At 39.6% G+C, this 27,698-nt stretch overlaps 1 protein-coding gene across 3 annotated transcripts in view; it reads left to right on the top strand.

The window, feature by feature from the left end:
* Positions 1 to 27,698, top strand: part of cadm1b (cell adhesion molecule 1b) — a 260,038-nt gene that overhangs the window by 70,060 nt on the left and 162,280 nt on the right. The gene's annotated exons all lie outside the window — the stretch shown is intronic.

The raw sequence follows: 27,698 nt of genomic DNA, 5'->3' as shown, positions 1-27,698 counted from the left end.
CTAGTTTTTTCTTTGCTGACCTTGAACTCTTATCTCTCCAGTAAACTTGTCTTGTTGCCATGGCAGCCATCCTTTGTCTTTTTGGCTTCTCGCCTTTGCGTCTTCCTAGACAGAGTGGAACCCTCCATTCTTCCTTTGCCCTACAACAAATACCAGCTTGGGAAATCCTGGTTCTTACATACACTGAAGTTACAACTACTTTTTTTATTTTTATTTTTTACTATGGTTGCAAGGGCTCAGCTGTTAGGTTTAATGGTGCTGAACCATTAGCTAATAAGCCGCAACGTTACACAATGCCAAACATAAAGCCAGAGTCGTAATGAACCAACTTCCACCTCTGGAAGATTAAGTGCTCCTACAACAGATGGCGTGGCCCCCGAAGAGCCTGGATCTGGAAATCACTGAGGGAGCCGACTGAGGCAGAATAACCCGACAGAATATCTGCTGCAAACTCGAGACGTATAATTCACTCATTCTGACTCCCGATTACCTTGGAAAACAATGCGCGGGAGCTGTTTCTGCTTTGAAAGCAAATTGGATTTTATTTGGACAGTTTTCGTTTGTTGAAGGCCTGAGTTTACACGATCGCTTCAGTGACAACCTGGTTCAGCTTGGATGAATTGAAGGCTTATTATTATTATTATTATTACTTTTCCTCTACAAATGGGTTCGTTCCTCTTTTGCTTGGTTCGGTCTGCAGTGAAAAGGTTTAAAATCTTGCCTAAATGGATTGGTAAATACTGTGATCAAGTGATTTTCTTAAACAGGAGATTGTACAGATTGAATGTTTTGCGACAGCAACAAGTAACGGAATGACTAATGCAAAACTTGAACAAGCTCTTCTTCACTGACGACGAGCTGGTATCGAGTGTTTTCTTAGGCATTTTCGGTTCTTTTTAGCCGTTATTGAAATTCGTCTCCAATAAAACGATAATAGCCACTAGGAACATTTTGCAGTGGGTAATACACTTTAAAACGACTACATTTAAAGGGTGGAAACTAGTTTTGTAGGCTTGTATGTGAAATATATTTAAGCATCCATCAGCCTTTTTGCATAGTTTTAACTTTTTGTTTGATTTGCAATGCGCTTAACTGAGTCTGTGAAGTTGAACTTGATTGTTTAACTTTGCCGTTTTTTTCTGCAACAGAAAGAAGATAAGAGAAAATCTCATTTTCTCTCTAAATTCATTCAAATAAAATGAACAGTTAATATCTTACCATTGGTTATGAAACAGTACAGTAGGATATGCACATATCAGACTTATTTGCAAAGCATATTTCAAGCAATTAGACGTTTCAAAGTGCTTTACAAAAGAAAAGAAAACAAGCAATGTACAAATACCTCCGCATAAAATGTTATTTTATTCATCTGTAATTTTTTTTATTTATTTACTGACTTTTGTTTTTACTGTCTTAGTTAATAAATTGGTTACTCATTTCATTTGATTTTTTTTCTTTCAAAAATGATAAAATGAGTGTCAAAGATCAACACTGGAGGAATATTTTTATTTTGTTTCTGTGTAAAAACGATGCTGCTTTACTCACTTTGAAAGCAAAGGTTGGCATTGTTGGAGGCAAACTAAAAATAACCGTAGACTCGAACGGCATATTGTTGCAGAAACTCATCAGTATACCCTTTCCACTGCTCTGATTGCTTGTTTGCTTGTTCATTTGCAAAAGGATAATGCACATTAATTGAGAAGCCTATTGTTAGGAATTAGAGCGTTATTCTTTGTGTCAGTTTGGACCAATCAGCCTCTGTGGAGGCAGAAGATAAACAACGCATCGTGACATTAAGAAGCCTTGGCTACCGGTGAGGTGTTTGAAGAAGCTCAGGAAGGACTGCAGTTAAAAACTTTTAGGTTTTGTAACTGACATTTTCAATGGAAACGTAGCATGTAAGACGAGAAAAAAAAAAGCACACAGTGTCCTCTTTAAATATTTATCTCCTGACCTTATCCTTAGTCAACATGTAGAAAATTAAAGACCATCCTTCCATGTGACGGCTTTTCCCCCTGAGAGTAAAACGTTCTTTCAAAGACAGAGACGTAGTGTGTACCAAAGTGTAGCTCGGGTTTATTAATCTATTAAAGGCAAGCTATTCAAAAAACCTTGGACTTTATGTTATTACGTGTCCCTTTTGACTATGTGACCCAGAACGTTTTCCCCCTGGATCGTACTTTTCCCAGAACCTTGTATTTTCCCCCTGTCCATCAGTTGAGGCTGTTTCGACAGTGTGGTCCAAAAGTGGGCCGTTCACGTAAATGACGTCCACTGACACACTCCTGTGAGTTTCTGTGATCTGGAGACCCAGTTCTCCACACACAGAAACAGTGCAGGCCAGTGTACCATAAAAGAGCAAAACAAAGAAATCAGATCATTTTATTGATGTATTTGAAGTGGAACTGTGAAACTCTTCATATATAAACATGAGTCAAAGTGTTTAAATGTTTTGCAAACGAAAAATATCCGTTAGCATTAATGCCATTTTGATGAATCCCGACTGCTTTTATAACGCTTTTATAACGTCGACCTTCGATGATTGTTCTTAAAAAAGACAGATCGAATGCATATACAGAAATATGTAATCCAATAAAATGGATAGTTTGTGTATATGCTCTTTTCAATCCTACACTGTAAAAAGAAAACGGGTGATCCAACGTTATAAAAATTCAATTAATGTCATGTGTAATCAAATAATATTTATCCAGGTAAATAAATTACATTTATTAAACTGTCATGTTAAGCAAATGTAAATAAAGTAAGACAATGTAAAGTCATTTTATTTATGTAGCACATTTTCAGCATCAAGGCAATTTAACGTGTTTTACACCAATTAGAGGAAATACAAACAAGATAACAAAATAAACCGAAAGGAAAAACAAAAAAGTACTCCACAAATTATAAGCTAATAGGCATTTCTCTGGATGAACTAATAGAAAAGAAAAGTATAAAACTACATATTTTTAAATTTGACAAACTTAATAGGATCACATGTAACAGATGAACTCTTTTTATTATTTAATTTGGGGCTCCATTCTCTTTCTTTGGTGCAGTTGAATTCAGTTTATGCTGCAGGCTGAGTATTCAGTCTCTGTGCTGAGCAAGCTTGTGGTCACAGTGGGAAGGAACATCTCTGTTTTAACACGAAGAAACCTCCAGCAAAACCTGGTCTGGTGAAACTGGAAAACAAAGTCACACGTTCAAAAGGTATTTAATCTCTGCTAGGGCTGTGGGATAACATCAATACTGGTTTCCTGCATTGAAAATAAAGATTTTTGCGTGACATTCTGCGGAGTAGTCCTTTCAGTCAGGTTGTGTAAAATTAGTTTTGCTCATATAAACAAAACTTCATCCGAATCGAAACTTTGGTTGAAACCCTCGAAAATTTTAGTTGAAAGATAAAAAAAAACAAGTATTTCATCCTGGCTGCGACTCTGGAGTGTGAAATGTAAAATACTCCAGTCGTTATTGTAAGTCTCAAATTGTGAGGTGACATGTGGAATGTGTGCCTGAGCGAAGAGAGAGAGAGAGTTCATGTAAAGAAACTAGTTTAAGAGGAGGGAAAAAAAACAACAACATGAAAACAGCCAAAAACTAATTATTGGGATCAAGCCAGATGCTTCAGGTCTCCATAGAAACTCCGCACACGTCACACACTCGTCTCTCTCTCTCTCTTTTCCGTCTTTTCTCTTTATTTTTATTTCTACAGTTCCCGAATAACTTAATTAAAGCTAAGGCAGGCGACCATGCTGTGAGAGATGACGGGAGGCCTGAGATGATTTGTGATGGATTACTGTGTTTTATCTTCCCTTTATTTACTCGGTGGAAATGCACTGAGGCTTGATACAAAACAAAACGAATGTGTGATAAAGAGTGTGGTTTTTTTCTGTTGTTGTTGTTTTTGCAGTGCGTGTTTGCTCAAAATGACTTGGGGTGGGGGGGTGAAACAACTTTTTGCAAATATGAACAATACTTTTTTTTTGTCCATATATATTTATATATATAATCCGTGTGTTTGTTTTGAACTGGTGTCCTGCTGTCTGCACAGATAAAAGTGGTGGCAGCAGCAGTAGGTACCTGTAAAAAGCTCCACTGCCGAGCGCCAGTGATAAACACGGCTCTTAATTGGATATCATGGGGGGAGTAGAACACATCATCTTCACTTCAACTGATTAATTAGCAAAGTTTGCCTCCCTGTTTATTCCCCCCTTTTCCAGAGCACCATCTTGACAGCACACAAGGTTATTCTAACACAAAGGTTGGCGTCAAAGTTGAGAAAAGTTGAGCCGAGATGGCCAGTGCCGGGGTCACCAGGGGTTGCGTTTCGGTTTCCTTACATGTTTTTGGAGGCTTCGGTACAAGGTCCTTGACATTTTTTTGAGCAAAAAACACAACAGGATCACGGTACCAGCGCACTCTTCTCTGACCTGCACTCAGAGCAGCTTTTATTGCAGACTAATTAGGAGCGGAATGAGAAAGTTATCTCCAGTCTTCGTCTTCTCTCTTCGGCTAGATGGTTTGTGCGAATTCAAAATTAAATCAACTCCCTTCAAAGACGTAAATTCACTGCTCAACCTGGCTCTTCGCCAGAGCACGTAACGAACTGAGCTCATTCAAACTGACAGCGTCTTACAATTCATTATAACACACCAAACTCTATAAAACAAGATATTACGAGGTAGTTGGTAAAGTGGCAGGCTCTGTATTGTAAATTTTCTCCTCCATTTATTCTACCCTCCTCTGCTTAAAGACATTTTCAGACGTCCAACGGATTCAGATTTGCTTGAATATATAGATTCTAGTAGCCCATTGTCAGAAACTCGTGTTTTTCATGAAATGTCATTCCAGTAATGTAGAGGTAAGGCTATCAATATCTTAGGGTGCATTCATACCAGCCCTGTTGGGTCCGCTTTAATCAAACTCTAGTTTGTTTGTGTAGAAGGTCCGGTGTGTTTGGATCGGTGTGTGGATTCACATTTGAAATCTGATACGTATCAACAAAGCAAACTAAAACCCTCTGTATGGTCGAAGCGAACTCTGGCACGATTCGAATGCATATGTGAATGCCAAAAGGACCGGAGACCGCTGCAAAAGCATTCTGGTTAGATGCAATCAAAACCAAAGCATGAGTCTAGTGCTAGAAATGGGTTGTGATCAAAGGCAAAAGAGAAATCCTATAACCACTAAACTCTTACACCACTCCATTTTGTTAACATGTTGCGCTTATGACGTCTTCAGAGGTTTTTGTGTCGTTTCCTTCAGTGATTCTCGGTGCAGCGTTGCTACAAGCGAGAGGGTGAACAAATTCTTAGTTCACAGTGTGGTGTGAAAGTGAACAAACGTTTCAATTTTGGTTCCCAATCGAACCGAGTCTACCGGTCTGTCAGGTGTGAAAACACCCTAAAATGCAGGAATTGTTGTTCCTTTATTTATGCTTACTCTGGAGAGGGTAAGCATACATGTTGTGCAAGTTGTTGATATGAACTGGTACCAGTTTAACGTTTCAGTGCTGTAATAATTTTGTCTTTGTTTTAAAATAGCAGTAAAACCCGGTGTAAATGTTGTAGTGTAAATGTTGCAATCACCCGAAGTTGATATCAGCGTATGTGCTTGAAACCTAAGACAATCTTTTACAACTGTGGTTGTTCATAGTTCTATTGGGTCTGAAGTTTGGAGACTGGCGCTATCAATCTGCAAACGAAGCTAGCTGCTATGCAACAGGTTGGACACTTGTCTTTATTTACTAAGCCGATCAGCAGAATTTGCTCTTTTAAAAAGAAACTTCCCTCCTCCAATGTACATTGAATCCATGCAGATTTGACGTTAAAGTTGGCGGCAGATAACAGGGACACTAGATAATATCACTATGAACTGTGAGTACAACATTACAACAAATCCAAAAGGCTCAACCGAATGAACCAAGCATTTGCAAAGGTTCTGTTTTTGGTTATTTTGACTTGGCAGCGACTTCAAACACCACAATGTGTCCTCTGAAGCACAGGACAAAATGATGCTTTGTCAACTTTATCGCAGACACAAAGGTACCATACGTCTTAAACCTTAAAGGTTTGGTCCTCCAGGCAGATTTCCCTTCTTTTTCTTTTTCTTTGACACCCACACACCCTTTTGAAACTCCAAACACACCGCTTGTTTCAGGCAGTCTTCACAAAACAGTTAAACTTCATCTGATATCAAACAGTGTCTGGGCTGTCACCCACTGTCAATCAGTGGATTGTATCAAGAGCTCAGTCAGTCAGAGCTGAAAGGTTTGTTTTGCTATTTCGGGGATACATGTAAGAGCATGTCTTAGATTTTTTATTTTTATTTTTTAACTCTGCTTTGGATTGAAGCTTTGAAATAAAGTGGATGCTTTCAAGCCACCACCAGTTGCTCCTCATTCTGCCTGTGGGTAATGCTCCCGACGTCGGGGTTAGGCTGCAGTCGCCGAGACTTTCTGCCTGGTTAGAGTTCGCTAACCTGAAACTATGAGGGCTCCTGAGTGGTTAACTGGGTCGGACATTTGTACCAAAACAGTGCACCTTTTTATTCCTTTGCAGTGCAGTAAACAGAGCTGCTATTACTACCTCCGAATTGAACTCAAGACGGCAGAGCCGGGCTTTTGGCTTTGTGGTATTCTCTTTCTTCTAATGGACTGTCTTCAGCCAGAGGTGTTATCCATCACGTGCACTACCTGAAGTCTGGAGCCTCTATAAAGATTAGGACTGTTAAGAGAAGATGGATGGCCCCTGTCGCCGCCAAGCATCATCCCCAAATGCCTAAATTAAATCTAGAAATTCCCATGAGGAGGCTAGATTAGCCTCGTAATAGCCGGCATGAGCCAGGACTTCCTCGGCCCCCCCTCCACCCCGTTATCGTTCCACGGGTATATCTTTAAATATTTATGAAAATTGTGAACATTACCTTTAAGAGTCATTTAAGGTTAGTTGAAGAGCACTTTAAAGGCGGGCGAAAATCTCGCCCGAGTTGAATCCCCCGTGATCGAGGTGGCAGAGAAGAGCCGAGGGGATCTTTTCCACTTTCCTCTCTCTCTCCTGTGTTTCCCTCTTTTGCCCCTGGGAATTAGTGAAAGAGAGAAACAATCGTTAAGGAAGTCCATATTAGATTGACCTTTGTATCTCGGCTTACACCTCTTCTGGTCTTTTAAAAGGTTTGCTGGTCCTGTGGCCTTTTAAAGCCAGTAGTTACGGATGCTTCCTCTCACCGAGATGGTTCTGCGTTATACTTGGAAAGCCTTTTATGAAAACACCATATTTTATTAGACAAACCACAAAGAAGAGAGCGAAGTGACACAAATTACATATATAAAAAAAGGCGTATCAATCTTAGACTTATAACATTATCTAGAGCCCCGACAAACGTGGACAAAGATGCAATCGATTCAGTAACGATTAACTGGGGGGAAGAAATCCTGTCTAAAAATTGAGGATTTAAAGCAGCAGAACATGTGAAAACCAGTATTTTTGGTTTAGTTTTTAGTGAAAATATTTTAGTACAATTGAAATAAGACAAAACTAACGTACAAGTAACTTTTCAGCAAGCTGTAGTAGGAGCTTGTCTTAAGTCAATAATTCCTTAATATAGTGGCCAAGAAAGCAACAGTGAAGAACTGCAGGGAAGTGGAAACACCACTGAAGAGCCAAAAGGACCTCAATAGTGGAAGAATTATTTCTAATGGAGAAACTGACACCCAGGTTGAAACTACAAGAATCACAAATGGACAAATTTGACAATTTGTATAGAAAAATAGTAGATATAAAGGATGTTATCAGGCAATTAGTTGCGTGTTTTCTATTTTAATACAAAGTAAAATCAATAAAAAATAAGGTAAAAAAAATCATCTCAAAACATGCAATATTTTAGATGAAAATTGAATACAAAACAGATTTTAATGGAAATGTGTAGCGTTATGAACAGGCATGGGTTTAGTCACCGGTATCAGGATAAACCAAGTTGTCTAAGAAGTTGCATCACTCCATTCTTACAGGCATTTTAATGAGATCTTGGAGAAACTACTGGAGTTTCCTCAGCCTGGATGGCTAAATATGCGAATACAGATTCATCCCCAAGAGTCACAAGAAAGGCAGCTTTAGCTGTTTAGAAGTATTTCTCCCTGCAAAAAAACAAAAACAAAACATGAACAGTTGTGATGAGGAAATTTCTCATTAAACACTTTATTTTAAAACCACAGATGGTAATCTACAAGCGTCACACCTTTTGAGTAGCCCTCTGCAGGCTCTACCTGATCGACTCATTATGATAAAAAGGTTGGATTCTTAAAAAAACCCCAAAAACTACTAATGATTGCCTTGATTTCGCTCTGTAGTTATGCATAAGTTAAAATCAAACCGATAAATAATGAATGTTATAAATGACATTTGTAGTTGTGTAATACGCTATGATTTCTTGGGGATCACATTGTGCTAATTTGTTGTAAATATCACAAAAGTGGCATTTTTCCTCAAGTTTATCATACGGTGAGTCGTTTATAGTCGGCCATTATTTATATTTAAATTGAAAAAAATAAGAAAACCCTCCACCCTGCAATAATTTCTTGTAATTAGTTCTGAGGTTTTATTTTTTGTAGATATTGTTGAAAAGAAAGCAGATCACCACTTTAAAGATTAATGATGTGGAGATATGAATGTCCTACTTGGTGTTGTGTTTCACACATCATTTTGCCAAAAGTATTCACTTGTCGTCCTTCACACACCTATGAACCTACAAACAACATCATCCTTAATCAGTCGGGCATAACGTGGTGTTGGTCCACCCTTTGCCTCTATAACAGTTTTATTTCTCAGATGGCTTTCCGCTTGGCTGTCCACAATATTTTCCAATTGCAAGGTCAGACACTGTTGTTGGACGGGAAATGCTAGCTCACGCCGTCCCATTTACTCAAGTGTTTCAGTTCAGAACATCCTCACCATTTTCTTTTTTACAGACGTTGCTTTTTGCTCGGCCGCACAGACATGTTCCCACAGAGACGAGAACATTAATATGTCTGCGTTGCTACGATACGACGTGTTGTGGCACTAAGGAGGCCAAGCCAAACCCGTACAAAACAACCTCACGGCAGATTTACCTTCATAATCCACCAACCACGTTGCTGCCAATCTCAAATGTTTCCACTTTGTTGAAATGCCACCAACCTTTGAGTCTAGAATGTGTAGGATGTAATTTTCCTAGTGGACTTGTTCATTTTAGTTCAATTCAATTAAAAGAAAAATACTTAAATTAAATTATTGAATCAGTCAAATTCACCCAAATTCAGTGATTTTGATGAGTGTATGTCTTTAGTGTTAACGGGTATTTGTTTTAGACTCTACTTTTCATAACTTTGTGTAACTCAATATATTTTCTTGACTGCATGTGGCAAAAATCTTGTACGAGTGCAGCCTGGACGCATCTGGAAATAGTGACAGCTACATAGTAATTGGCTAATTAATTTAAATTTCATCTTGCTTTTCTAAATTCTGTAAAAGTAAATTGCGTTTACAGTCAAACACGTTTGAGTTTGACTGTAGAAAACTGAAAAGTAAATGCAAATATATAGAAAACTGGTTTCAAACCTAAAGAAAAACACCAGATCGTGAGTATAATTTTTGAGAAAATTACAGTCTAAACCCAACAGGCAGCAAAATCAGTTGGACACAGAAATATATATATGATTTTATTTTATTTTTTTCTTACATGAACAAGCATGCCAACAGAACATGAGGAATTATAAATAATTTGTCTTGTTTAGGAGCTTATTTCATATAGCCTGCAGGCCCGACTCTCTCTGCTCTGAAGGTTAATGGAAACTATGTTAGAAATGAGAAATCAAAACACGAGTACCGCACTGTCCAAGCCGCTGAGATTCATAATGGCTTCCCGCGAATGTCTTTTTTTTTTTTCCTCCCCTCAAATGGATATTTTCCCTGCATTTAGGGGAGTTGTTCAATAAATAATCAATAGTGAACACTGCAGATGTTGTGGGAAGCTGATATCCCCAATGCCTCCTATCAGGTTTTTTTCTGTGTATGGCTCTGCAGCTCGCTGTCGATCCTTTTTCTATTTGAAGAATAGGAAACTGCCTCCAATCTTGCTTTTTTTTATTTTTATTTTTCCCCCTCCACGGTTTTTATTCCAACATTTAAATCTAGCATCACGAACGTCACCCAAGCTGCTGCTGCGGTCCCTGAACCCCGTCTCTCTTCCTCTCATGTCGATGCATCACAAAAAGATTTTTTTACAATCTTTTCTCCCCCCCCTCTCGCCAGCAGTGTAAAGCCCCTTGTGTATCATTTCTAAGTCTGGCAAAGGTGAGAAAGAGGAGCTTTTCTCATTTCCTTTGACTGTTTTTGGAACCGAAACACATTAGCACAATGACGGGGGCTTGTATGACTGGGGCCATATAACATCCCACTTTGCCTCGGTCCAAACGGGAGTTGTCTGCTCGACGTCGCTGGCGATTTGCAGCGGGTTTGAATGATGCAACAGGAATTTCGAAAATTATTTCGCTAATGTTGGAGCCGCCGCCGCCGCTCCCGGAGGTAGCCACACATCTGTTAAAAAACGTAATCGTCCTGTATTTGATCAGTGGGCCCGATTTGAACTTGACAAGGGACAGGGTTTGTCCCATTGTTCCCTGTTTTCTTGAAAGCAAATATCATGCTGCAAATGCCTTAAAGAGTGACTCTGGGAATAGACTTTAAAATGCTTCTGTAGGTTTATAAATCACTGAACGACTTGGCACCGAAATGCGTTAAAGATCTATTGTTATTGGATCAGACCTCTCAGGTGTTCTGGTTCGGTTTTTATGTTCCAATAATCCGGAACAAACTTCCAGAAAACTGCAAAACAGCTGAAACGCAGAGTTCCTTCAAAACAAGGCCAGTCTCCGTTTGTGATTAACAACTGGACCGCTGATTAATTATTGTCTTCATTCAATATTTGGTAATAATTACTCTTGATGATTTTGATGACGCTATTTGGCAAAATGTAATGTTTACTGATTGCTTGTCATTTCTAATACAACTGTTAACTCTGGTGTGTTTTTATCATGTGAAGCATTTTGCTGACAGAAATGTGCTACACAAATAAACTCGACTTAACTTGCGAGTACATTAGCCAACAGCTTTAAATGCAACATAAATTCATGTGTTTACTAGCAGCAGGACATGATGAAACATTTCGTCCCATTCGAGTGGAAGATTATTTTCGTTTTTAATAAGGAGTTTGAAGTATAAAATTCCTCGTGGTTACCTAAACATTTGGAGAACAAGAAAGACGCTCACAAGCCTGAAAACCACCAGAGCACAGCAGGTGTGGCAGCATCACGTTGTGGGGGTGTTTTACCGCAGGAGGGACTGGTGTACCGCGCCAAGTGAATAGCAACATGAAGAAAAGGAAAATATGTGGAGATATTAAAAAAGAGCCTCAAAACATCAACCAGGAAGTTGAAGCTCGGGCACCAGGAGATCTTAACGCTAAGCATACTGCCAAACTTGGTTACAAAGTCAATTTAAAACGCCAAAGTCAATGTTGTGACGTTCCAGCAAAGTGTTGAAGTATACCTGGAACATTTGGCAAAAGTTATACTGTTTAGAAAGTAGATCGATCAAAAAGATTTGTCTCTAGAAATTCTGAATTTGAGAAAAATTAGAAAAATTAGCATTACGTTTGCATTTATAATTTAGCCAAACCTGACTGACCCAAACAGAAAAATCTACATTTAATTTCATGACAACGTTTTTAATAATTTCACATGGTTTATTTAAATATCTGGTTTCAACTGGGCAAATAACAGTATTGGAAATTAAGGACATGTATACACTACCATTCAAGACTGTGTGTAAATACTAGAAAACCACTTTGGCCAAAACCTTGTTGTTATTAGTATTATTATTGTTATTATTCACATTCATCGTGTGTCACTAATCTGATCAAGTTTAATTATCTAAACATAATTTGGGAACTGATTTCAGTCCCAATTAGTCCACATCTAAAAAGCACTTCAGAAATTAGAGACGAATAACAACTAGTGATAAAATTACACTAACATCAGTCTTCCAATAGGAACAACAGTCAGTCTTGCCCTTTCAGGAGTCCTTGTGTTTTCCTGCTCGAAACGTAGCCCCTCTTCTCCCCTCCTCTCCCCAGGCTGCGGCTCGCTCTCGGTTCGCCGGGGCAATGTCAGATTTAGAGCCGCCATCACGGCGTCAAGCGCTCGCCGCTTTGTGGCGGCGGCGTTGTGCACCAGCTAGCCGTGTTAGCCGACCTGGGCACCACCAGTGTTGTGGGTAACAGGCCAAGATGTGTCAGGGGAGCAGAGTGCTATTATCTGCAATGAAAATCCATGCTATCCTGACTGCTACAATTAGTGTCAGCTGGGGTATTGAGTCTTTAAAAAGGACTCCTGGCCTTTTGGCTCTCAGCCTGTCTGGCTATAGATGTCTCTAATGAGTCATTAGCTGCATGGCCTCTCCTCTCATGAGTCCACCCCATAATGGCACACCTTTCATCTATTTTACAGAGAGGCTGTCGTTGGTCATTAGCGTGGCTCTGAAGTCCCATTACCTTTACGTCAATGATGAATGAATAGAATGCGGCTGCCAAGAACAATATCTCCCCCGTATCCTCTGGTCAACCATGACTCTGTTTTAATTCAATTTCTCCTCCGCCATTAAATGTAATTGATAATTGATGCGGTCGGACTCGGTCGCGGGGACGACGTCGAGCGTTCGAGCTGAAACCGCGGGGCGCCCCGCCGCTCCCCGCGTGTTTACCGGTAGGTGTGTTTTGCTGTCTTCAGCAGGCGGAGAGCAGCAGCAGCGGTTTTGCTGTCACAGATGATGACTTGACACTGATGTGATCCTCCGGGGAGAGAGCCGTGGCTTCTTGGAAAGAGAAACCTTCAGAAATAATGAAGCTGCTTCGCCCGTCTAAAACGCTGCGCAAATGCCCACAAGTGCCATCTCGGCTGTGCCGCTCCGTGTTGTTGCCTCGGCGCCCCCTTTTTCCTCCCTCTGCGAAATTATGCAGCTTCGTATTGTTGCTTTTTTTTTTTTTTCCATTCTTTGTTTGTGTATTTGTAAGACAGAAGCAAATTGTGAGTGTGTTGCTATGGATTGACAATCCTGGGCAAGCTCAAAGTCTTCGGTTCAAAACGGAGGGCAGTATCGACGGGATTCAGTGGCATGTTTTGCATAACAGCCTGAGGAAACATTCAAACAAGCACTTTTATTTATTTATTTATTTATTTTTTACTTCAGCGGCTTAGAGCTCTTCCGTTCGTCCAAAAAGCAGATTCACCGCCCGGCGTTCCCTCTTGCCCTGATGCATCGTATTGATTAGATGGTAAATATGTAACTTTGAAAAGAGAACGGTCATTACGCATCCAGGGGTGTTGCCCACAGTGATTAGGTAATTACTTTAGATTTGAGGTTAATCAATTAGCCAGTGGATTTATTTCCAATCAATAGTCTTAGCTGACAAGCCGATGCTCTTTAATTGAATAGTCATGTTGCGCTTTGCATAAATTGCCTAAACAATGAAACTATCACCTCTCCGAAGCCACGCTGATTGCATTGCTCTTTACCAAATATTGAAATGATCCAAAATCCTGCGTTAAGAACTGATTGGATTCTTGAAATGGACTGAAATTATGAAGATGTAAAAATATCAACAGAAAAATATTGTGGAGATTGAAAATTTAATGGCTGTTTCCAGTCTCCTTTAAAAAAAACAACATTTCTTCTAATATAAATAATGATGCCATTTTTGATATTAGAAATGTTTTAGGAATATCCCAGAGCAATGACAAATTTAATAGAGTTGACAGAATTGACATTTTAAGTTATGTTTAGCCACTAAGATTAGCTATTAGCACGGTTAGCATGGCTAGCGTTGCTAAAACTACAGTGGGCATGGAATCCATTGTTAGCTGATGGCTCACTATTTTGAAGAACTTTTTTGCTTTGCTAATGCGTCACATGAACTAGCGTCTAAATGTTTAAACATTACAGAAACCATAAAATAGTTTCTATATCTTTGATATCTAAGTGGAATGACCAGTAAAAGAATCCACCACTGTTTGCTTGATTGGTTCTGACCGGTTATTGTCACGTGAAAGGATAACCAATCAGATTTCTCGTTTGTTCACTGAATGTAACAAATTTCACAACATCCACCATTTTTTTTAAAGCTACAAACACATAAAAATGAAGCAATTTATTTCCATTTAATGAAAATATGTATGAGCCCATGCTTCAGGTTGAAAATCTAAATCTAAATTCTACAATCCATCCTCAATCTCTTTCTATTGTAGTATTTTTAGTTGTATTTTTTATTTTTGCAGTGGAAGCGGTTGAGTGACCTCTCTGTCGGCTTTCATGTAACTTCATTCATTGTGTCCTTGCTCGGTAGTTCAGGTTTGGCTTGCATATTTCTAAAGCTGCAAATGACCTTTGGATGCACAACATCTCAAGGCTGAAGCAAAAATGACCATTTTTGCTTCAGCCTCCTTTTGTCGGGTGGTTTCACGAAGCAGAACGACTCGGACCGGACTCTGCGTCTGTCACCAGCAGAATGCGCTGGATGTTTAGCAAAATTATTTGTGAGACCGAGAGACTGCTCTACCTGGAGATCATCCGTCTTCACTCAGCTCAGAGACGGCTTCTGTTAATTCTATTGAACTGGACATCTGGCAGCTCCCACAGACGGAGAGCCACCCAGGCGGACGACTTTAAACTCCTCCCATCCATTGACCCACACCCTGCATTTTGACTGATTATCAGTAGCAGTCTGGAGGAAGTGTGTTTTTGGTCTCCCAGGCTTTTGTGTGGGCTCTCCTGTCTGTATGGGTCGATCTCTATGCTGCTGCTTTTCTGGCTGTCACAGCTCTGCCAATACAGAGAGAATAACTTCTTAGCAGCACCTGTCGGCTCCAGTCAGATAAAAAAAAAAAGAAAAAATGTAGGATTCCTGAGATTAACTCCATTCAAAGGAATATGTTAATCTGGTTAAAATATTTTATAGATTTTGTTAATTAATGCCTTTTTATGGATTTGTTGTCATATTGGTCAGGGACAGATATCATTTTCATGGTGGTTTTAGATGAGATTGGTGGTTTTAAAACGGCTAGTTTTTAATATTTTCAATCAACAACGGGTAAAAAAAAATGACATCACAAGTTGTGTTTTTGAAAATGTTTGGTGTCGAATCCAGACCGGACACGTTTACATGTATTTCTGGATTTCTGAAATTGAGCTGATCCAAGTTGGTCCACATATAAAAAAAAGCTGTGAAATGACCATTTCACCAACTTTATCTTCATTTTTGAGGTTTTCATTGACTGGAAAAGTTTTCCCTACGATTTTGTTTGGCCATATTGTAACATTTCTGTATTAATCATCACCTCTCATGGGTCTTATGTAAATGTGCTTTTCTATGAGCGTGTAATTTATAGAGATGCACCTGGAGAAGTCATCCTACAAGCAACTTTCCTTTTCGAGTCGCATGAATGAAACCGAAATGGGAGTTTTGTCAGGCAGCGAGACGTAAATCTGCAAAAGCAAGGTGCGGAGAACGTGGCAACAATCTGAACCAAACCATGAAAAAAAAAAAAAAAAAACATTAAGAAACGAGAAACCTGACGAAGATTGTCTGAAAGCCGTTTGGAACTGAGCTGAAGGAGCTAAAGACGGTGCAGCAGGTGTGCTAATTAGTAATTGAGAACAGGTGTGAGCAGAGCAAAGAGCAAAAACTGCTCCTGAAAAGCAACCGCAGATACAAAAAGTGCAGGGAGAGACTAAATGAGATAAACAAAATCACGCAGAGCACAACCGAGTGAATAGTTTGGCTACACAAACACACGCTGTGTACGGAGAGGCTGTGTGTGAAATACTATTTAGACAAAAATACTCTTAGCACACAGTAGCTATGGACTTATTAATTCAGATTTTGCATTAAGCGCCACAATTAGCAGGATTTAAATATTTTCAGCTGAATTGAGAATGCTTCCTCCTTTACAATAAAATGTCTGCAGTAAAGTAAACATTGCCTTTTCTTCTGAACGTTAATGAAATCTATTAAATCCGCCAACAATAAAATCCCCCAGATTATTTAAAAAAAACCAAAAAACTATATCCGTGTTAAATAAACCAAAATAATACCACTGACACTACTGTATATCTCCTTGCATATAAATATACATAGGATTTTTTCTTTACAAGATGGATTAAAAATAGAACAGCTGTCCCACGATTCATATTTCAGATTAAAAAAACAAACCTCGAATTTATACATGTATGCTTTGAATTACTAAACCGTTCATTTATCGGAGCAGTAATGGAGCCTTAAGGTGCCATTCTGTGGTGAGTGGATGTTAATTATTTATGGTAGGAGCAGAGGTGACATCACAGCATGTTTGCGTGTAGGAGAAAGGAGTCACTGGTTGCAGCTCTGCAGTAAAAAAGGTTTTTCTTTTTCTTCTGGACTAAAGTTTGTCTGGTTCCTCTCATCATACGCATTTATGTTTATCGGATAGAAACGACCCCTGCTATTGGTACTATATGATAATAATTAGCGGTGAGACTCGATTGAAATTTTTATTCGAGTCAGTTGGGGGAAGGGTGGGGGGGTCTGCACTTAATTATTTACATTATAGCGAGAAATATCCCCAAAATAAGCGACATTTTCAATTCATAAACCTTTTCTTGCTGTTTAGTTTCTGAATAAGCAGACATACGAGCTCAACAACAAAAATGTTTATTGATTTCCATCTGTTATTTATTTTATTCAACCATCAGATGGGTGCAAATAAATTATATTTATTCAGCTTTCAAGTGTTTCAGGAACCTCTGATCATCCATGGAACTTCTTAGAAAAATGACTTTTAGAAATATGGACTGTAGATGTTGACATCGCCGTTAGAGATGTCTGTGCTGAACAGCTTCAGTGCTAGATAAGCAAATTGCGCACAATAACAGTCTTTTCCAGCCTAACAGAAACTGCAAGTGCTGCTTGTGCGTCAAATTTAAGGGCGTACTAGAAACAGCCGGAAACGAAGGTTCTGGCCGGAAACTTTGTGTTCACGCCTGTAAATGCAATCGACTGGGCTCAAATGTTTAATGCGAGTTTCAAATCTTTCCAAATGATTAATCAAAATTAACACATTAAAGTCTTTATGCATTCTACTACCTGTAGAAATGTTATAAAACTTGACTAATTTTGCATCTGCTTTTAATATTTAATGGATTAGGACGTTCAGATCCTATTTTTAGGCATTATATGGACCCGTATAAGACTAGCATGGTGGAACATTCTGATTTTGATAACTGTGAGTAAAAATATAGCAGTTTCTTTGATGTAATTTACACAAAAATAGAAAAAAATAAATAAAAGATGAATACCACTTCATGCATTTGCTTTTATTAATATCTACAATTGCATAAATAACAATGTCTGGATTATCACGTGTATCTATAACATTTTTATTTTGTTATTTTGATGTGGACATGGGTAGAAATATTGTACAAAGATCAAAATATATCTAAATGTAGCAGTAGTTTCTAATTAATTGTGTATAATTTGATATGTCCACACTGTTCTGCATCATGTAGAGTGATACTGGGAGTGTATTTGCTCAGGTTGCATCATGTCTGCAGCTGGCCACTTTATCAGGCATGCTGCTCATGTCTTGCAGCTACAGCTTTAAATAGCATCAGATTAAAAACGGCGATGCGTGATGCTTGTTCAGTGTCAACAACATAACTGTTTTCAATATTTCTAAAATATTATAATGTAGAATTAACAAAATATTCAAATTTTATGTGGAAATCAAGTGTAAATCATTGTCGATACAAAACATCAACATTGCCTAGAGTTTCCAAATTTTTTGGGCTGATTGTTGTTTTTTTATTTTTTATTATTTGACAAGCTTGATTTGCTTTTCAGAAAAAGTAGGTCAGTGTTTGTGGTTCTGGTTACTCCAAAAATTAGGATGAATGCAAAAACTTTAATAAATGGGAATAGATTTTTGCACCTATTACCATATATATACATATATATATATATATACTCACACACACAGAGGTGGGATCAAGTCTTTGTCCTCAAGTCAAGTCTTAAGTCGGCAGCTTGGACTTTCAAGTCCTTCCGTGTCGTTTTTTTTTTTTTTTTAAACAATGTTCCAATTATGCTAAATGTAAATAATAGACCATGTGTTCTTTTAAAAATCAAACACGTATTGCTTTATTTCCAATGCACTCATTGCAAATAAAGCACAGTGGTTTTGAATTTGGATGTGATGGTAAAATAAATATCTGTCGGTCCACGTGGGTCTAAATCTACAGCCAATTTCCCATCTCAGCATTGATAAAAACATGTTGCGCGAATCAAGCTTGCCAGAATCACTAACCAAAACACAAAATAACGTGCTGCATTACCATCCAGAAACACTCAGAACTACCCCACTGCGTTACGTTCAGGATCCTTACAATTGTACAATTTTTTACTTTTACAGCAATTTCTGAAGGATAGCAAAATTACTGGATTTTGATTTGTTTTCTAGCAAAATTATACCACTTGGGCATTATAGTACTTGGAGATGGTATTTCAACGAGCATCACGCCGCCAGGCAACCTGTCCAGGGTGACCCCGCCTCTTGCCCGGAACGTTAGCTGGAGATAGGCACCAGCACCTCCCTACCCTAGCAGGGACAATGGTGTTAGAAAATGGATGGATGGTTGGATGGATCAATTTGAAGAGTTATAACTGAAAAAACAGTAGACTTAATGCACTGACTGCAGTAAACAATCCATTTATTGTCAATATAATTTTCCAACTTAGATGTCTTCAAATACACCCATACCTGTCAAATTTTGGATTTGAGAATATGGGAAATGTCTCTGGCCGGTGCTACTGTCAGAGGAAGGGGTAGTAAAACTAACCTTAGAGCCATGGGGGATTAGAGGATATTTATAGGAAAATACTAATAAGGGAGCAGGGAGGGAAAGGGGGTGTAAGAAACCGTTAGTTTCCCTTATGAATACACCATCCATCCTGTGAAGGAACTGGACCGGTTCATCATTATGATGGGACAGAGGGAAACTCTCTTCCCTGAGTTCAGGTCCAGAACTTGCTTTCTGATCCGGAGCCCCGCTCACGATCCACCGGCTTCCTGAACTAACACGGTGCACATTAATGTGGATACGATTGAATCACCAGATTTATACAGCAAGACTAAACATAGCATACAAGGGAAAGATAAGCGGCGTCACCAACGTTACCCAGAGTTGCTAACACGACATTAGCTAGTCACTTGTCTCATAGTAAAAGAAAAGTACTGCTTACTGTTCTTTGTGCGACTTCAAATGCCAAACAGTTGGAAGTTGTTGTATCTCTATCTGAGATGCTGGTCTTGCAAGTTTTGCATGTTTCACTCCGTTTTTAGTTGGATATTTCATGATTGATGTACCCAAAAGAAATTACTCACATGAGCATATCTGCTTTCATCTCTCGTTCCCCATCCTGTTCGTTTGATTGGTTGTGCTGCAGCTTACGCACAAATACGTACGGAGTGTGGAAGAACAGAGGGACAGTCCGCGCCTGTTAATACGGAATGAATGAAATGAATTAATGGGGCCACTTTATAAATAATGTGTTTTAAATTTTAAGACTTTGGGTAAAATATCAAGTCTTTTCAAGTAAAGAGTTTCAAGTCAAGTCCCAAGTCAATGGTGTGAAAGTCAAAGTCAAGTCCGAGTCTTTGAGCATTTCTTTCCAAGTCAGGTCTCAAGTCTTGATTTTAATGACTCGAGACTCAAGTCACATGACCTATATATATATATATATATATATATATATATATATATATATATATATATATATATTCTTTAAAGAGGCAGGATTGTGTAATATTGACTTTCTTAAGGTTTACATTGTGCTATAATGTGACTCCTTTATCAAAAACACACCTGGAGTGTTGCTTTGATTCTTTGATGCGTGTTTGAGAAACACCTTAGTGGACCTAGCTCCGCCTTCAAGAAACAGCTCCTCCTCAGAGCTGCAGTTTTCAAGCTTCCAGGCTTACATCTCACAGTGCAGCCCTCCCTCCCTCATAATAGGAGCTACTTCTCAGTGCATTGCTGGTAAAAACGTTGTTAAAGGGTTAATAGAGGAGCGATGTTGTGATGACTTCCTGAAGGTGGAGTTTCAGAAAGAGCATGAGTTTTTAAAGCGACAGAGGCCCAATTTCAGGGCATTAAATTACAAGATTAAAATTTCATTGAAGTCATATTTGATATATGTAGCATTTTTTAACTGAAGTTAACGTAGCTACTCGATTGCGCTATAAAATACCACTATGTGCCTGGAAAACACATACTACGTACTGCCCCTTTAAACCAGCTGACAACAAGTGTGCAGCAACATTTTGGGAGGGGGAAGGAGCAAAAACCCTTTTATTCCTGGCATCTTTTGACCAAAAACCTCAAGAAATGTTTCCTTTTTTCTGTGCGTGTCTGAAGCACCCTCACACACACGCATGCGGTTGATTTATGGTAGCTCAGGCTCTCTTTAATTGATTGCTCGGGATCACGGAAGTCCTTCACACAGACGCGCATCTCCATTCACTCTCTCCGGACGGCGGTGCAGCACTCCCTCCCCTTTATTATCCGCCGGCCCTCTCTGTGAGCCTGAGTCTGGCACGGCGGAGGGGCCGGTGACGCAGTCCCAGGACTTCAATGGGTACAAATAGGCAGAGAAACGGATGAGAGAGCGTGGTGAATCGAGCTGTGTGATGTAACATCCGGCGCTGGAAAGACAACCTTGTCTTTTGATCGGGCCAAGTGGAAAACACTTCACACGGGGGCCGCGGGCTGAATGTGGGGCTCAGTTTCTCCTGGAGCACAGAAAACCTTCACAACCTGCTGGGTTTGTTCTCTAAGCCACCACCCCCCCCCCCAAACCCCCCAGCTCAGGCATTCACCCCGTGAATATTAAGACACACACGGGACAGCCGAGCTCCACGAAGAAGCGAAACAAGAGATTGCAGCCTGCATTAAAAAATAAAATAAAAAAAACTCAAAGAAAACGCTGAGCAGCAGAATATATGGGATAATCTCTCCCCCCCTCTTCTTCATTTCAATTGAAGCTAGAGAGGGTTAAAACTCCGTGGCAGTCTGCCGTGCAGAGGAGAGATTGGCTAATCTGTGAAAGCGAGCTCGGCGCTCACTAGAATATTATGCCCCCTGATTTAATGTCCTCTCTGTCTTTTTCTCTTAGGTAAGCACTTTCCCGCTGCTGTGTGGGTCGGGTCGCCAGCCGCGATGGCTGCCTGTGCGAGGGCTGGGATAACTGATTGAGGTGATGTACTGCGGTGTATCCGCTGACAACAGAAGAGCTGCCGGCCGGTCGCTCTATTTCTTCAACGCGTCGAAGAGCGAAGACGAGGGGGGAACGAGGCGGCCGACGCTCAGAGGATGTGGATTTAGGTTGCTCTCTCTCTCTCTCCCAAAAAAAAAATGTATGAATACTGTGTGAGCCAGTGAATCGTACTGAAGGGGGGAAAAAAAGTTTTGAATAGAGATCAAACCTTGAATTCCTTGTGACTTAAAAAAATAAGCAAAATTATATATTATTAAATGGGAGATTGAAACTATTAAAAAAAAAAAGTACAGCAGCTTAAGGAAATTGTACCTTGTAACGCTTACAATGCATTATGTAATAACGTAATAAAATCAGGCTTTGAAATGTAATCGATGCAAAATGAAATCAAATCTTGGGGACATGTTGAATCATTTTTCCTTTAATATGTTATAGCCCCACAAACACGGAAACTGCTGTTGGAGAAACATTCCCATTTGTAATGGACTTTTTTTATGACAGCAGTCACATGAAGACGTGTGAGCTTTTATCAGAAAGCTACACACTGTAACTATGTTTAATCATATTTTCAAATTCACTCGTGTTTATTCATAATCTCACTGAACAAACACTTTTCAGTAACGAGTAATCTTAACGCGTTGCTATTTTATATCCAGTAGTCAGACTACAGTTACTTATCAAAATCATTTTTGCGTTACTATTTTCTGTTGGAATTTAATTTAATTTCCTCTACACGTCTTGTCGAGTGATTTTTATGCGACAGTATCAGCAGCGACAGAAACGTAAACAATGGAGGGAAGAGAGAGATGCGCATTTTGTTGGTAGAAAAACAGGAACTACTTTGAGTTTCTGTCGCCAAGTCCGATTATTATAAGCGGCTGTGGGCTTTTTTAAAAAAAAATTTAAAGTCGCTAGCTAACTTAATGAGTCTCGGGTCGCGCTTTTTGGGCTCGTTTTTGAACGTGAAGTTGCTCATTTAGGCTTGGAAATAAGCAGACATAAACCCCAGAATGTCCGTCATTTCCTGGATGATCCGTCCCGCTGTGTCTTTGTTAATGTCAAGTTAATATATTACCTGTCAATTACGTCGAGCTATCCAGAACATTGGAAACATCGAAACTAATCTGAACAGCGCAATAAACGTGAAAACAGCCACGAATGAACGAGTCCGTAAAGTTGTGCAACTAAACGCCATTATAATTATTAATATTAAGATAAGTGTCACAAATCTGTGCAGCAGCCATCTGAATTGTGGAGCTGCAGGAGGAGCGCTGCGCACCAAACGCAGGGCCGTAACGCACAACCTGGAGGCTGGGGGGGCGGGTTAAAATCTTTCTTAGAGTTTTCCAGACAATAGTGGACCACACAAAAACATGCACAAATTACTAATGGTTTATTTTTGTACTGTAACCATTAAAAAATCTCCCCTTCAGTTCAACCTTATAAGCGGAGACACATTGTTGATGTTACTATTATAAAATAGCTTACAATTAAGTTTTGGCAAAGATCAATGTAATTTTCACAGCGTTGTTGTTAGCAGCTGCTGAAAGTAACTAAAAAAGTTACTTTTAATGTAACTTAGTTACTTTCTAAATCAAGTAGTCAGTAATCTCACTGAGTTACTTTTTCAAGGAGTAACCAGTAATCCGATTAAAGTTACTTTTTCAAAGTAACTATGCCATCATTGCAACTATGCCATTTTGATCTGGACTTTAAAAAAGCCTCTCCACAGAGCTTTAAGTTGAATCTTTTTTTTAATCACTCAGAGCTGGACGTGGTGATGTAGTTTGAATCCTGGTCCTGCCGTTGAATCTGGACATTTTTCCTAGTGAGCAAAAATCTTGGCTTCATCAACAACAACCCTGATCTTAAAGAAAGCACAGGCATCCTCACCATGTTTGATTGTTATGATTCCTTCCCGTTTTAGTTCTTTAGCCAACTTCCTGTTGTAATACAGGATGTTGGCTAAAGAAATCTCTGTAACGGATTTCTTCAGCCTGCAGGTCCAGCAGCAATCAGGCTAGCATGGACTACGTGGCCAGTCACTGTTCTTTTATGTGTTATCCCCCCAGTCAAACATTTGATTTTTGATTTGTGACATATGTAAATGTGAGAGAAAAACAAACAAACAAAAATAACCCCAGAAGAAATCTGTTAGGGAGCGAATACTTTTTGCATCACCGACACACAGATGAAAGTTCAATAAGATAAAACAGCCGGCGGTTTCTCCTCCCGCTGCCCGCCGTATATTTTGGGACACCTTGAAGTTGCCGTAATCAATATTATGTCTTTGTAGTTCACTCTCAGGCTCTCCGCTGCCTTTCCGAGTCTTTCACTTTGCTCTCTTGGTTTTATGGATGCAACTTTTGTGTTCTGGCTGCCGCGGTTGTTTTCTGCAGCTGCTGTTTTCAGGTAAGAAGCTCTGATAAATGCACTCTGCACCATCTGCCCAGCAGCTGATGGCAGAGGGACAATGTTAGCAACTTGCTGGGTGGACAAAGTGGAGCTTTTATCTGCTAAACAGTGGGGCGTTCTCTCTCTCTCCCCTTTTTTTTTCTGGAGGGAGGGAACATAAAAACAGTACGCATGTTACACTTTAAAGCCTTAGGTATTTGCTAATGTTATTCTGATCTGTGAAATGAAAATGTTGGTTGCCCAACCCCTTATTCTGTAACGTGTGAGGTATTTTTAGACCCTTACAAAAAGATCTGATTCTTCAGATTTGCCCTACTTATTACAGATTTTACACATTTTTGCATCAAATAAGCGATTTTGGCTTCGTAGAGCTATTTTTTACACTCAATATGGCTTAAAAAAAGAACAGTTTTAGCACGTATGACAATGCCCTCTTTACTTTGTAGACCACTTATGACATTGGCACAGCCTTTAGACCGTAGCTGCTCTGCTAAAGCTGTGAAGACATTACATTTGACTGTCCGAATTTACTGCGTGACGAGACGTTACAACAATCAGCTGACAAGCTAATCAGCGGAGGCTTTAGGAAGACTGCAAAGTTTTCGGCGCCGGCTCCCTGTCAAGACAAATTAAAGCCTCTGTTTGACTTCAAAATGTTAATCAGACTCTGGAGTGTTGCAATGTTCCGCTGAACAGAAATTTCCTTAATGGAAGTCTTTTTGGAGTCTCATCAAAAAAAAAAAAAAAAAAGGCTTCGGATAAAATGCTGCAAGATGAATGCCTGCATTTGCTCGAGAGCTTTTGGAAACAAAATCAGTGAATGAAGTGGGGACCGTTTTCAGAGACGCACCGATGACCCATTTCTGGTCTCTTGGCTTCTCTAAAGCCTTGACCCGCTGTTGTCGATTTCTCTTTAGCTACCATCACGCAAAAGGACAGATAAACAGCGTCAAGACTACTATTTCTATCCTTTCGTATGGGAATGGGAACCAATCTGGTCTCGTGTGTATGTGTGTGTGAGAGGAGTTGAAAAAGAAAAAAAGGTCTTGGTATTTCTTATTCACAGGAAAATGTTATTACTGAATTGTAGTTCTGAATTAGCTTAACTAGCATGATTAGCATTACTAGTTCAGCCAATGACTGGTTACACTGTGGATACCAGCACAGCTTCAGAAACAGTGACTTTTGCTTTTGTTGGGATCAATCTGCACATTTTGCACCAAAACTATGAATTCTATGATAGCTTTACATTCTCATGCTATTCATGCTTGCAGATAAGATAAACCAGACAATAATTATCTTCCCGACATCTTGATTCTTTTTTTTTTAGATTCCTTCATTGTGCTACACAAGGAAGTGTCCATTTTTTTAATCCACATGTGATCATCAAATTAACTTAGATAATAAAAATAGTGGTGAGACTCTACATTTTCAAAATCCACATTTTTGCAAAATAAGCAGCATTTTCGATTCAAACCCTCTTTTTGCTGCCTCATTATTGAATAAATAGACATACGAGCTTAACCACAAAGACATTCTTTGTTTTTATCCTGTTTATTTATTTATTTAAATTCATTCAATCATAAGATTGATACAACAGTGCTATTACACCCATTCAGCTTTCAACTTCTGACTTTAAAAACAAACATCTTTCTGATTAGCCTGGCATCTAGCAAAAGGAAATGTTCATGGTAAACGTAACTAACCTGCAATAAAATAATTTTAGTCAAATTTAATGTCAGACTATATTAAGTACAGGTAGCTTGTCTTTTTTTGTGTGTGTGTGTGTACCACTGCCCTGCGACAGGCTGGCGACCTGTCCAGGGTGTACCCCGCCTCTCGCCCGGAACGTAGCTGGAGATGGGCGCCAGCAACCCTCCCGACCCCATTAGGGACAAGGGTGAACAGAAAATGGATGGATGGATGGATGGATGTGTGTACCACTTTGTATTTTGCTGGACGATAAATTGTTCCAGTAATTATTGTGATAAACAATAATATTGTTGTTTTGAGACCATCTTCAAGAAATTTAATTGTAATGGCATTATAATGCCAGGACACATTCTATAATTTCTAATAAATATTTAACTCTAGAATTTGAAGGCATGTTAAATGCTCAATATAAATAAATAAAACAACAGAAGCAACAAATAAAGTGAAATGTGAAGTCTCTGTAAACAAAACGGTCCTCCAGGAAAAGGAGCCAGTTGAGTCTAAAGCGCCAGATTGAAGACTTTTATCACCCAGTTTTTGGTAGAAAGAGAAAAACGATAAACCACGCAAATGGAAATTATTGAGCTCATTTCAATTTCTGATGTGATTTATTCCTCATTGCGACAGGCCTATAAGTGTTCGTAAATATCTGGCCTCAGCCGCGCTGTGACCACATCGCACGACGCCGCAGCCGACAAGCCCAAAATGGAAATCAAACATGCTTCAAATGAAAAATGAAAATGGCGACCGACCGACAGACGGAGTACAAAAGTTGAATAAAATCGAAATAAAGCCCCGCTAGCAGGGCGTAGACCTTTTAAGCGGCGCTTGAAATTCCAGCGAGCCCTCCGGTCCTGACACGGAGACGGAGCCGCTTCCACATCAGTGCGGCGGTCTCGCTGCGCGCCGTGGTCTTTGAGGCTCCATTATGCATGAGGCCTGACCGGTCCTTCACCAGCTGTCACCGAGCTGACCACTGAATCCCATCTGGACCCTGGGGGACATCGGCGGCGTCCGTCAGGGGAGGCTGTAAGACGAGCCCACTGGTACGGAAACTCCCTCCACGGACCCCACTTACCGCAACCCCCCTGCCTCCTTACCCTTCCCTCTTAACTGGAGCTTCTCTCATTCGTGGGTTCAAAAGGTTGGCCCGCTGCTCTGATCTAATAGCTTGAAATCCGTTTCTCTCTGTCAGAGTCCTGGACGTTTCCAGCTTCAGCTGGCTCTGAGGAAGGAGCATCAAACACGTCCTGTGGATTTGATTCTTTCCAACACATCAGAATTAAAAGGACAGCAGTAAAAACCAGTGCGATAAAAACGTCTTTTATTTGATTTTTTTTTTAAAATGTTCTTGTGTTTAAGCAAATTCTAATAACTGCCTTGTAAAGTTACAGCAAAATGTCAAGGTCTGGCCCATATAACACATGAGCCTAGTGGCGGCAGTGTAAAAGGGTCGTAATGGGTTTTTTTCTGCGTAGCTGCATTTCGTACAAGCAGAAATGTGGTTACATATTTGTTTGGTGGAAGGAGGTTGGGGGGAGTGAGGGGATAATCCACTTAAAAGAGCATTGCAGAACAGAAAACGGAAAAGGAACACAGGAATTGATTTGTTTGCATCAGATAGAGCAGGATGTTTCACAATTTCTGCTCCAGTGTTTCTCCAGGAGGGGAAAAAAAAAATGCCGTCTCACTCAAAGGGTCTGAGCGATCTGGATCAGACGATGCGTTTTCACGACCTCTTCGGAAACCTGCGATATTAATAGTTGTTTCAGGGCGGCTCGGTGACTTGTCGCTCAAGATATGAAGATGCAGGCAGACGGTTGTTGTGAGATGACGTTTCAACTGATGTCAAGCAAGAGCAAAGAGAGGTTTTAGCAACAGCTGCTTTCTTTGTACATTGGGTCAAAAACAACTAGATTTTTGTTTTTGTCTTTTGTTTTGTTGCTATTTTGATGTAATTTAACATTGATTTTCCATTTGGTAATAATTTTACTGAATACTTTATTGTAGTTTATTGTTGTCATATTATGACGGAGAATTTCATCAAGTTACTTGCCGGTCAATTGTTTAAAAACATTTTACACACCTAATAACATCATAAACGAATGAAATCTTTTAAGTCTGACATAATTGCATCGACAAAATGTGATTTTGAAAGCAAGTATTTTGTGTTC

Source organism: Xiphophorus couchianus, chromosome 18 (genome assembly GCF_001444195.1).
Source record: "Xiphophorus couchianus chromosome 18, X_couchianus-1.0, whole genome shotgun sequence".
In the NCBI taxonomy this organism is placed as follows: domain Eukaryota; kingdom Metazoa; phylum Chordata; class Actinopteri; order Cyprinodontiformes; family Poeciliidae; genus Xiphophorus; species Xiphophorus couchianus.
Note: the sequence above shows the minus strand (reverse complement) of the source record. Positions and strands in the feature narration are given on the sequence as shown.